This window comes from Panthera onca, chromosome F2 (genome assembly GCF_046562875.1).
Source record: "Panthera onca isolate mPanOnc1 chromosome F2, mPanOnc1 haplotype 2, whole genome shotgun sequence".
Taxonomy (NCBI): domain Eukaryota; kingdom Metazoa; phylum Chordata; class Mammalia; order Carnivora; family Felidae; genus Panthera; species Panthera onca.
In genome coordinates this window covers 10854918-10868010 of record NC_138356.1, presented here as the reverse complement: position 1 = coordinate 10868010, position 13093 = coordinate 10854918, and the positions used below count along the sequence as shown (strand labels likewise).

The 13093-nt window shown below is 40.8% G+C and overlaps 1 protein-coding gene across 2 annotated transcripts in view; it reads left to right on the top strand.

Moving 5' to 3' along the window:
* TOX (thymocyte selection associated high mobility group box) overlaps positions 1-13093 on the top strand; it is a 307387-nt gene that overhangs the window by 191674 nt on the left and 102620 nt on the right. The gene's annotated exons all lie outside the window — the stretch shown is intronic.

The window sequence follows — 13093 nt, the reverse complement described above, 5'->3', positions numbered from 1 at the left end:
AAACACGTTGGGTATTTGACAAAAGTGCAGTAATTTAAAGTTTAAATTCTTCTGCAAGGCAAATGGTGTTGCCTCCTCAGGTAGCAATGGATGGCTATGCCAATGGATCAGGATTGAGGCAGTCTTGCCTCGTGACCAGCAGTTGGGTTATCTGCCATTTGATACAAATTTGTTATCAGCCAACCTCAAGATATTCTTTCCTCTCCACCATTAGTATATAAAATTTACTTTTCAAAGTACAAAGATATTTAAATTATTTTATAAATAAAAGGAGGAAAAATTCTGGGCAGCCTGCCAAAGTTAGCAGATCTGAAATTAGCTAGAAATGTTTCCTCCTCGTTATTAAATTCCTACTATTTTTTTCTGATGTGTTCATATCAACTTGTCTCTTCGTAAAAATTCAAATATTCTGCGTGACAGAGAATTGATAAAAGCCAGAGAAAGAGCGAATTGTGAATCAACTTCAAGTTTTCTTCATTCCTGTCCGATAAGGATAAATTAATGTAGCCAGAGTTACAAAAGCATCTTGACAGGCTGAGTTCCAAATGAGCAGTGTGCTCAGATCCCCCCATGAGCCGAGGGCCCTCCCTGATGTGCCCAGGGTGCAGGTGACAGTGCTGGCCCTTGAAGGAAGACAGAGCCATAGTGTGAATTTCAGAGCTCTCCCCGTCAATGACCTCCTTCTCCTCACCCAGCCTATGGCATGTCCCAGGGCCTGAGAGCAGTGCTTTGGAGATCCTCTCATGGGGCCAGAAACTGGCTGAGAAGTTACTCTGCACACATATTACTCCCCATGCTTCGTTACCTCAGAAGAGGAGCTGTAGGCTTTGAACATGTCAGTACTCAATGAGATTTTCATAGTGATTCATAATCTTACTTAATTCAGCTGCCTGCTTTGGGTCCCCCATACAGGCTTGCATCTAGGATGGATCTACAGGTAGGACTGATCCAACTACTAGGGTAGTTACATGGACCAAGATGCTTTTATGCATATTACAACCCGCCTTCACTGCCGTGGGGAAGGAACACATTGTCTTTGCCTATTTGGAATAGTCAAATGGAAAATGGCACCTCCACCCCAGGTGGTTAGGGTGTATACTCTTAAACATAGTACGACAAAATGCTGCTTTTCAGAGCACAAGATAATTCAATAATAATGTAGTTAAAATGCTGGTGTATTTCTTTAGCACAGTGGAAAGAATATTGAAAACAGGGCCACTTGAGGGCAAACGTGACCTCATTGGGTCCAAAGTTGCCATTATCATGCCGCGATTTCAAAGATGGGCCCTTCTTAGCTTAGGACCTCGCACAGGGTACTTTGGCTCTTTCCCCCTTTGTGAAGTAAAGGACTGGTGAGTGTGTTCTGTTTCTTCCTGTAGGACTAACGGAGACAGTAGAGTAGGCAATTATTGTGGGTTCTCAAGTACAGTAAATTGTAAACAGGTGATAAGTGCCTCTTTCTCTTGGATGCACCTTAACGTTGAAATCGCCTTATACTCGTGTGAGGTTTTCTAAAACAATGAAACGTTGAGACTGCGTGTAACTGGTAAAACTTGCAAAGGAATGCTTTCTTATCAGTCGTCATTGAAAACGTTGGCCTTTTTCAGTTAAAAAGAAAACAAATTCTAATTCTAATTCTCTGAGGCTTAAAAGCACTACTGCTAAATGTAGGGTTTGGGTGGATCTTACGTTCTCGTCTCAGCGGCCATTGAAAGATTTGGTGTGAACGGGTGGCATGGTGGGATGAAGGACATGGCAGTGACCGTGAGTGAGGCACCACCTCACGTGAACTCTGGGGGATGCTTCCTGCCAGTAATGAGCTCTACAGCGAGGAAGGGAGCAGCACTCCTGTGCCTCACGCGTTCTCTCGTTATTCTGTAATGATCCTGTGACACGAAATGGAAAAATGTGAAACTGTTCCAAAATGCACAAGCGTAGTGCACAGAAAAGAAATGACAACAACACACAACTTCCTGCAGAGGTGAGACAAGAAGAAATTAGGAATTAATTCTCCCTGGGCGATCTCTCAAAGTGTTGAGAACAATATATCACTCACGAGAAAATATCAAACATCAATTGGAAGACAAGTGCATGTTACTCTGAATCGTGGATCACAAAGGGGTTTCCTCAGGCACCTCCAGGACAACTTTATGATGCATAAAATAGTGGATTCTCCTTATTACAGTTTGTTGGATAAGCACCTCCATGAATATGGGGCTACATTCTGCCTGGGAAGGAAGAATCTTGCCCAACGGGCTCTCGGTCCAAGTTGTGAAGTAGATGCCACTCAAGCGTAAAATACATGAGATGCGAAAGTGATTACGGGTATGTCCTTGAGAGAGCAAATAAATGCTGATTTGGAATCAACCTGGTTATGGGTCCTTCGCCTTGAGGATGTTGAAGACAGTCATCCTGTTGACAGTTACCGGGGAGTTTCATCTCAAACCCTCCCTACTAATGTGTAGCATAAAAATGCAGAGGTGAGAACAGCTTTAGCACATACTGTATGATTTGGAAATCCCTCCTGCTTACATCTTTTGTAGCTTCATATGTCAGTGGAAAAGTCACAGAATAACAATGCCCAAAATGCATAGTTTCCTAAAATAGGAAGACGGTTGAGGCACAAAGGTCTTCAAATATGTGCAACCTGCCGTCCTGCATTCCATTTCCTATTTGTAGACAAAACTCAAATGTCTGCAGTACAAAGTCTTTGCCTTTTGGTTGTATTCTTTATCGGATGATTCTTACCTTGGAGCTTCAGAGAATCAGAACTGAACTCCAATTTTTCCTCTTTGCGTTGCATTCCTGTAAATAGGCCTTGAGTCTTAGAATGATTAGACAGTATCGGGCATTTTCTATGTGTAGGATTACCGTATAATTTATCATCCAAACACAGTTTTGAAAGGACGGCCGTCAATAACTAATAATCATCGGGCCTAAACCTAGGACTGATCTGAGGAAACTGGAACTTAGATTCCCAGAACTATCCGTAAGACACCGTGCATGTTAACGGTAAGGGTGCAACAGTTACGTGGAAATAGTTCCTGCCCTCAAGCATCTAGTAAAGTAGACAAAGTATGTTCTCAAAAAGTCACACAACGTTTCAAAGCATGGTACTTATTATAACAGAGATATAAAATGACACAAGGAACCAGGGACAACTACCCAATAGAGGTAGCGTTTGAACAAGGTCTCAAGAAATGATTCATTGTTGATGGGGGAGCCGGGGGGAGGTTGTTTCTGGAGTGGGGGAGTTTCACTGAGTGTGTGTATTAACGTGAAATTGAATCACCATCGCCTCCAGATGCTCAACCCCAAAACCTGGGAATTCCTACTTGGTTCATATTTTCCACTCACTCCAAACATCCATTATGAGCAAGTCTTGACTGAATTGCCCCCAAAATATATTCTGAGTCCACCCACATAGTTTCTCTCTTCACTACTCGCACCATGGTCCACACTGCTATCTTCTATTTGGACTATAGTAATGGTATCTGGGTTGACCTCCTCTCCTGACTCTCATCGCTCCGTAAGACATTCGGCACACAACGTAGGGTCAGTGTTGTCTTTTTAGCATGCGTTAGATTGGCCGCCTTTCAGTGACTCCCCGATGCACCCAAGATAAAAAAGAAAATGAATTCTGTATTTCTTAACATGATATTCAAGGCCCTTGTGACTGGCTGACCTTGTTTCATACTTTTCTGACCCTAACTGGGCTAAGTCGCATTGGTTTTCTGTTCCCCACCTCCCACCCAGTGGCCTTCGCGTCCCTGGGGACAGCCTTCCTTCAGGTCTTCACATTGAGTTCTCAGCTTAAATGTCACCTCCCTGAAACGCCGGTGTAAAGTGTCACTGCCCCCGCCCCCACTCGCTCCTTATCACGTCGCCAGGTTTTATCAACTGAGTTAATGCCGTAAAGCGCACATGGTAAGAAATGAATAAATAGTAGGATTTAACTGTCTGAATTATCTAGTTTATTTAACTCTTTGATTATTTGCCTCCCACTGCCTCTTACTCTGTGAGAGGTAGAGATCTTGCCTGTCTAATAGCTTTCGTGTCCTGAGCATCTAGAAAAGATGTCACAGGAGGTGTTCACTTAGTAGTTGTTGAGTGAATGCATGTATTTTCAGTTAAAGAAATCCTATAGAAATTGAAGACCCCTATCTTACTATAACAGGGTTTCCATAGAAGCAGGTAGAAGCGTTTGGTATGTGTACACATATGTATACACAGACAGACACACGCATACTTACTAACACGCCATATACACTCTAACTGTGTCAATACGCTAACATCAGGATTCAGATATATTTTGTATTTTATCTTTGCCTTCCTCTCTTGCCCCTTCCTCCTAACACTCAATCCTGGGAACCTCGAATTAGTAAAGCACCGAGTCAGGACAACCCCAAGAATGCTTGCACACATGATTGAGACACCAGGAAGATGGATGTATAACCGATATTAATTATCCCATTGTTCACTTACTTTTCTGTAGCTCCTTCATTTAGGAGGAGCCTAGACTCAGAACGTGTATTGTTCCCAGCTTAAATGCCTTAGGTGATATCAGGCCACAGCATGCTCTAACCCAGGGGATAGGAGATATTAGGGACCAAGAGAGTGACACAGAATGATTCTTCCCACCCCATGGTATCTGATCATAGTTACCCAAAATGGTAAAATCTGGGGGTGTGTAGATAATATAACATCATAATAAGGAAAGCTATGTGGTTGATTGGACTTACAACATACTTTCGAACTTATAAACATTAAAATAAAAACGTATCTAGTAAAATGGCTTCGAAAACTGAAAATGTAACTTTTTTCAGAGATTTAGAGTCCAAGAGGGGTTTAGGAAATACTTTAAATGACCTAATTTTGAAAAACGATAAAAACTTCAGGGTCAGTAGTTTTAATGCAGCCGGCTAGATCGGCAAATAATTTGCATAAAGTAGTTACAAATGAGTAGAGAAGGTCGGAAAAGAGTTTGGAACGCTTTTGCTTTTTCTTTCCTATTTCGGCCTCCAGGAATCCAGTTAGGAAAGAATGCTTGTTGAGACGTGAAATTAGCCCTCATTTTGGAGTAATTAGGGATCCTAAAACTGTAACTGAAGGAGTCTGAGAAATCACTGAACTTCTCTGGGCTTAACACCAAAATATATTCTTACATTCTTTTTGGTTGGGACACTCTGGAGCCATAGGTAACAATTTGGAAAATTGTCGTATGGATTTATGTCTTCAAAGAATTGTGTGTACAATGTGGATCCTATCTATTCCTCTCTAGGTTGGGATATCAAGCGGGTAGCCCATCGGAAGTTGTTGATAGACTTTCTGGTGACGTGTTTCTTGTTTCATTCTTAGTATCGATGGGTTAGTAATTAACTATCAAAACTCACTATTTTTTATCACTTAATGCGATCGTAATTTTTTTTAGAAATTGAATGTTGCTTGCATATTTTTAAGAGATGGTGGGAAATCAGCTTCCAGGCTGAATAGCTTTGAACATTATGCATGGCGTGACCCTAATGTGTAGTGCTTCTTGATTCTTGTTTCCTTTCTTGACTCTGTCTCCACACAAAGCTGGCTATATCCTGACAAATGACTGGACGCTTAATGTCATAAATCAGCCCATGTGTCACCCACCCATCACGAGTTATGGATGCATTTTGAGAGGGATCTTTACAATCTTATCTCAAAAGGATGATTAAGGAGCTGGGAATATCAAATAGTTGAAAAATATATAATTTTTTAATATTTTTATATATATCTACAAGCATATATTGAGGTCTTACTCTGTGCCTGGAACTATTATAAATGCCAAAGAAATAACTTCTCATAGACAAGTTATTATCTAGCTTACTATCTAGATCAAGGGTTCTTAACTTTGATGCTGTTGACGTTTTAGGTGAAGGATTCTTTGTTGGAGAGGGAGAGACTGTCCTTAGCCTTACAGAATGTTAGCAGCAGCCCCAACCTCTACTCACTAGATGCCAGCAGAACCATAAACCTAGTTGTGGCAACCAAAAAATCTCCAAGATGTTGCCAAGTGTCTTCTGGGTGGGAAAATGCTCCCGAATGAGGACCACACTCTAACTAGATAACTTCTATAAACATGAAACGGTCAGGGTTTAAAGATTCGCACAGGTTTTCTCTTACTGGGACACCTCAAGGGCAAATGGGGATTCTACCTATTTGCAGTGTTTGTTCTTTCAGGAACAATCGTAGAATTAGAGATTTGAGCAGGAAATTATGTGAATCACAAGGCCAAATCCTTCATTTTACAACTCAAGAGTCAATTCTCAGAGATTTTTCAGGATTGTCTATAATTCTCTCCCCCCCCCCCCCCCACTGAGCACACCTTCAACTCGCTCTCTCCATTCCTTATCATTCCAATAAACCAGGACACGATTTATATTTTTCTCAAAAAATGGCTAAGTGAAGGCCAACTTTGAGCAGAATTCAGTGATACTTAAATTCTAACTTAAATAAATTTAAATTGTCCCTTTTTGGCAAGCCTCTAAAAATCCAGCAGTAAAATATGTTCACACTTTCGAATAGATCTTTGTAAAACATCCTCATACTTTTAAGTGTGGGTAATAATAACAGTTGCAGCCAACATTTTTATTAACCGTCTACTAGCTTCAAGTCAGAATGCTACCCTTGTTCAAAAAAAATACAGAAATCAATGAGACACATACTAAGGAAACAATGCATACATACATAAATCAAACTAAAGCAATGGTGAGAAGGTAGGGCACTAAGAGTGTGAAAGAAGAGAAAATGAGAAGCGAGCAGTAATCCAGAGAACATTCTGTGTGAGGCACCATATTAGGCACTGTGCAGACACTCATATAGTCCTGTAATTTGAATTGGGCGTTATTTCCTACATTTATAAGAAAGTATAAGAAATTGTAGTGGGAACAATGCAAGCAAAGGAACATATGAAGGAAAGCAAAACCCCAAAAAACCAACATATTCCATTTTATTACATCATAAAATCGGTGAACGTGTGAAATGGCACCTAAGGGGGGAATACCTTGGACAATTCCTGGCAAAGAATCAAACCTCGTGAAACATCAGTGGAGTGGATATAGATGAAAGAGTGAACGTTAGGCTGGGGCCAGTTCATAGAGACCCTTGAATGCAAAGGAAGGCATGTGAGCTTAATTTGTCAGTCTGTGAGAACAGATGTCCTGTGCCCCACTGGGTCTAGAGAGGGAAATTCATTCTTGAGCCATGTTCTGTCTCAAAGTGCAGCCCACAGATGGACTGCATCAGCATTACCTGGGAACTTATTAAAACGGTAAATTCTGGGGCCCACTCCATACCTTCTGAAACTCTGACTGCTGGGCCCAAGTATCTGTCTTTTAATAAGACCTCCAGGCGATTCTGTAGCATGAGAACCATTGTTCTAGAGTGACTTCATTTGAAAGAAAGAAAGACTGTTCTTCTCCCCAGATGGAGAAAAAGAAAACTGAGGCATCCTGCCCTTAGAAAAATGGGGGTGAGGGGAATCATTGCCTTAAAAAACATATACAAAGAATTATCAGCAAGGTTTGAACTAGTCTTGGTTTAAGGCACAAACTAATAATAACTAGTAAAATGAGTTAATTCCACTCTTCCCTAGGCCCGTAAGAGAGCAACACAGTCTATTTGGAAACTGTATTTAAATCCATGAAAGGAATAAATTAAAGTAGATCACGCTTCTTTGATTTAAAATATGAATTCATTAAACTTGAGAAAATTACGATAGGATCTGTGGAGACAAACAGGATAAAGTTTTATAAGCAGAAGGAATTACAACAAAACCAAAGTCCATTTCAAAGATACTGTCTGGAAAAACACGATCCCATTATCATTATAGCTCAAACCTGTGGCTTCAGCTGGAGTGGTAGCAGGGGAGTTAAACTGAAAAGTAATTGAACTTGGGCATTACATATTCTCCTTTTCTTTCTGCTCAGAGATGATTTGATCACCTTCCACCGCAGTCCAGAATGATCAGCCTCGGTTCAGCCCTGCCAGCATTTAATCAGTGCTGAACAATACATAACTTCCAATGAAGTCTTGTCTATGGCATAGTACTTTACGTAACGGTGCATTTTATGAATCTGATCCTTAAGTTATGAAACTAGAGTAAATTTAGTAAGAAAAAAAGATACATGTCCTCAATATATATATGTGTATATATATATATATATATATATATATGTATATATGTATATATGCATATACATATATGTCTACAGTAAGTAAGAAAGACAGTATAAAATGAAAATAAAATTTAGAGTAGAACTAGATATTTCTGATTCTATTTATATACTCCCATTCTGCTTCAAGTGGTGCCATTGAAGTGTCTGGACATTTCTAATGATCCCTCCAGCTACATGTCCAAGATATTAAATGAAATAACTACCCTTGTCCCAAACTGAGAGTGACCCATTTAAAACAGTCTCTGTTCAACGCTTTCAAAGGAAACGGCTTAAATGGGCCATCCTGTATTAAACCATGAAATAAACTTCCAAGGGAATTTGGAAGACATCCAAGAGGTTGTGTAATTTCACAGTGAAAAGGAAAAAGACTACAAAATACATTATAGGGAATAATGCTTCTCTGAAGAAACAAAATGAGAACTGGGAAATATTTTACGAAGCAATTAAATATAGAAATCTGTTTAGGAAAAGAAGCGTCTTTAGTTGTCCAAGAAGCGTGCTCTGCTGGTCCTCAGACCTCTAGAATCATCTGACCATGATTGTGTTTATTTGCAGCTATTCTTTGGATCTCCTTGATAAACACCAAAAAGAGCTTCAGAGTGGAGCTAGGACCCAGGGTAGGGGACACACACTGCTAAACCAGAGGAATACAGATAAGTCTCCACAAGGCCTATGTCTTTGTGCCTTGGAAAGAATTCACAGGACTGCGAAGGAAACAGGCCCTTTAAAGGTGTTTGTAAACTCAGTTTTGATAAATGAAGTCATGCTTTTCAATTGACTTACTTTGTAATATCAAAATTGTATTCCAAGATTAAGAAATAAGTTCCCAAGTAATCCAGTTCGTATTGTCACATCTCCTAGCAAAATGTGGGCCATCTACTAGACATGGGGAAAGTGCCCACTGCATAAAGAGCCAGCTGGACATTGAAATCTCGTATCATTTCTGTTCACACAGGGTCCAGGACATCTACCCCCTCTTTGGCAGGTTGCCCTTAACATGTTAACCCTCATAGTTCCCAAACTTTTTACATTTTAATTGCAAAAACTTGTCAAGTTCTTCCCACCTTACAACAGGTGGCCTTTCAAGATTCATTCGTGAGAAAAACATACAACATCCAAAGGATTTGGTAATGCTGCTAAATTAATGGGTATTTTACGAATCCGAATAGCACCTGCATCGACTTGGAAAATGTTTGTCCAATACATCTATACATTGATATGGTTTGCATATGGGTTCCTAGACCATTGCAGAAATCTCAGAAGGTCCTAATTCAGATTTGGGTATTACTGCCTCAATTAAGGTGATTTAACGGGATGCTGAAATGATCTCCAAGGCTACGATCACTCTCCCCCACCTCCTCTACCGTATTACCTGCCAGAAACATGATCTGCTCCCTGATGGATGCTGTGGAAACTGGAGATCCAGAAGAGATTAAGAGACATATTCAGTGTTTCTCAAACTTTAACGTGTATGCAAATCATTGAGAGCTTGTTAAAATGTAGATTCTGATTCAGCCCATCTGGGATGGAGTTTGAGAGGTGAGGTCTAGGCCATCCGTTTAGAGTAGACAATTTTAGTAGCCAGAAGAATTGTGTTGTCAAGCTGAAGTACTCATCAAGAAGCAAAATGCATTGGGTTCCCCCACCAAAGCCATTTGTTCTCCCATGGGGTCCAAAGATTAGCATGTTTTCAAAACTCCCTAGGTGATTTTAACATGCGGCCACGGTTGGAAACAACAAAGCTACAGTTTTTGTGAGTTCCCTGAAAGTCGATAATCTCCAAACATGCAAGTTCTTAAAAAAGGAAGATACCCGGTCATCCTGTTAATGAGAAACTCTAGAGGGCAAACAGATGAAAAAGGAGAAGACGCTGTAGGCAATTTTCAACTTTGTACAAAAAAGTACTTTGTTTAAAGTAGAACTGCCTAGGGATGCCTGGCTGGCCCAGTAGGTTAAGCATCCGACTTTGGCTCAGGTTGTGATCTCACAGTTCGTGGGTTTGAGCCCCGGGTCGGGCTCTGTGCTGACAGCTCAGAGCCTGGAGCCTGCTTTGGATTCTCTGTCTCCTTCTCGCTCTGCCCATCCCCTGCTCAAGCTCTGTCTCTCTCTCTCTTTCTCTCAAAAATAAATAAACATAGGGGCGCCTGGGTGGCTCAGTCGGTTAAGCGTCCGACTTCGGCTCAGGTCATGATCTCACAGTTTGTGAGTTCGAGCCCTGCGTCGGGCTCTGTGCTGACAGCTCAGAGCCTGGAGCCTGCTTCAGCTTCTGTGCCTCCCTCTCTCTCTGCCCCTCCCCTGCTCATGCTCTGTCTCTGTCTCAAAAATAAGTAAAAACATTAAAAAAAAATTTTTTTTAAATAAACATTTAAAAAAATGAAATAAAATAAAAAAGTAGAACTGTCTATGCCTTGAGTAGGCTGGTTTAGGTTAAAGTAATTTTTTTGTCCCCAAGAGACAGTCTGAGGCAAGAAGACTGTCCATCAGAAAAGGATAAACGAGACGCTTGGATTAACTCATTCAGCAAATAGATACTGGGTGCCTCGCAACGTTACCATGGCCCTTGCCTCTACCATCAGATAAAGAGACATACAGCCATGTAGCATGTTATGATCATTGCTTTGGAGGAAATATAAACAAATCGCGTAGAGAACATGGGAGAAGTGGGGACGCCTGAGTGGCTCAGTTGGTTAAGCGTCTGTCTTCAACTCAGGTCATGATCTCACAGTTCGTCAGTTCAAGCCCCACATCAGGCTCTGTGCTGACAGCTCAGAGCCTGGAGCCTGCTTCGGGTTCTGTGTCTCCCTCTCTCTCTCCCCCTCCCCGACTCGCGCTCTGTCTCTCTCTCTCTCTCAAAAATAAATTAACATTTAAACAAGGAAAAAAGAACATGGGAGAAGTTGCTCATGAGTCTTCTGCAGTATTCAGGAATGATTCTCAAGACACTTTCAGAGCTGAGGTTTGCAGCATTTGGAGGAGTGAAGCCCAGATGAATAAGCAGGACAGGATTTTGAGGCACGAGGAACAGTGTGGTCAAAGAAAGGCAGAGGCTGGAGTGGCACGTTTGGGAAACAGGAAAGAGGTATAAAAGTATAAGGCACACAGGGGAGGCAAAGCCAGCCAGCTGGGCAGCAATCCCATCACAAAGGCCTATGTGCCACAGTTAGATCGTATGTGTGCGTTATGTGTAGAATATTGGAAGTGATACCCTTCAGATTCCCCATCGATGCGATTACAGTTCCGACACGAGGGGTTTTTTTGGGTCGTGTAATCATCTCATATTGAAAATTACACCGCCTCTTCCCAATTCGTAAGTTCTGATCTTTCTGTGTATTTGAAGACACTGGGCATATTTGAGATCTAGCGGACTGAATTCATAGTGCTTACCTCATACAAGCTTTCCATATGAAAACCGACTGTCTGGTTTGTGCCCTCCTGAAGTTGCCTCCATTTTGTTCTAAATTGTTTTTGATTATACTAACCTGAAATAGTCCAGTGGTCTGGAGTAGGTGGTGGAACATGAGGGGGTCCAATTCAGCCTCTTGTCCTAAACCATCCCATGTGCTGCCTTTGTGCCTACAAAAACACATTCCTGACACTCCTTTAATGAGTTCACTGCCTCTTTTAGGAGATTTTAGCTCAAGGCCGTAATTACGATTTTCGGAATGGGTAGGATATTAAGCATCATCACCCACAACCATCTCAGCATAAATACGTAGACCAAATTAGCAAGCTCTTCACCGGAGGGGGCCCTAAGAGGAGAGGAGGTAAAACGTGGATGATTTGGGGTATGTTCAGTGTTTGGGACGTTTCCATGGAATGCATGACAAAGCAGACGACCCCAGGAAGAATGAAACCATTGAGTGCCTGAGAAGCAGGTGAGCACGGGAAATGAAATACAAGGGGCAGGGTCTGAGAACAGATCTGAAGAAAGACATCCAGTTGACTACTTTCTTGCCTCATGAGTTCTAGCAGCTTGTTCCTACTTATGTCTGTCCAGCACCCATAGGCCTTGAACATCAGAATATGATTATGAAAAGAGACTTTGATTTTCATTGCTGCAGACTGGAGGAATTTCATATTCTCTAAGACAATCACAGTGTTGCCAGAACAGCCAAAAACTGTGGGTTGGTTGTTTTTTGTGTTTTTTTTTTTTTTTTTTTTTTCATAATCTCATGCCAGGAGAGAAAGGGACATAAGCAAATATTTTTATATTTTGAAAGGGATGTTTTATTTTATAACATCTTGAAGGAAAGAAAGCAAACAAGCCTGGCTAATGCCTTTTAAAAAGAGAGAATATGTTTTTCCTAGTTAACGACAAAGATTTCACTGAGATGGAGAAAAAAAAATGTAGCGTTTATAAAAATGTTGATGTAGATATAATTAGATCCATTTTAGGACCAAAAGTTTTATGCAGAAACTGACAGAAGGATACACAATAATTATAGTTTCCTGACAAGCTGAATAGAGTTTTCTTTTTTTATCTTATGGTTTTAGAAAACCAAACTGTAAATAAATATGCAGTTTGACAGATTGTAATTGCGATCAGCAAGGCGTCTTTTCATTTAATCAGATGGTGTTATTAAAATGGGGTTACAATTAAACATTTTATAATGTGACGTAGAACTCCATTAAAATTCCTCGGCAAACAGCAATTTACATCTGATGTTTAAGCATCCTTTTCTATTTGCAGAAATGTTATTGGCTGTGACCTTCCACTGGATGGGTCTCTATTTCTATTTTTTATTTTTTCTTCTTACTTTGATACATGATATCGAGCAGCCATTTTTTTTCAAACCTCCTTGCACAGTTAAGGTATTAGCTTTGCATGTTCTTCTTGAATTATTGTGACCCTTACTGTACCCATACTGGACCAAACAGAAGGTTTG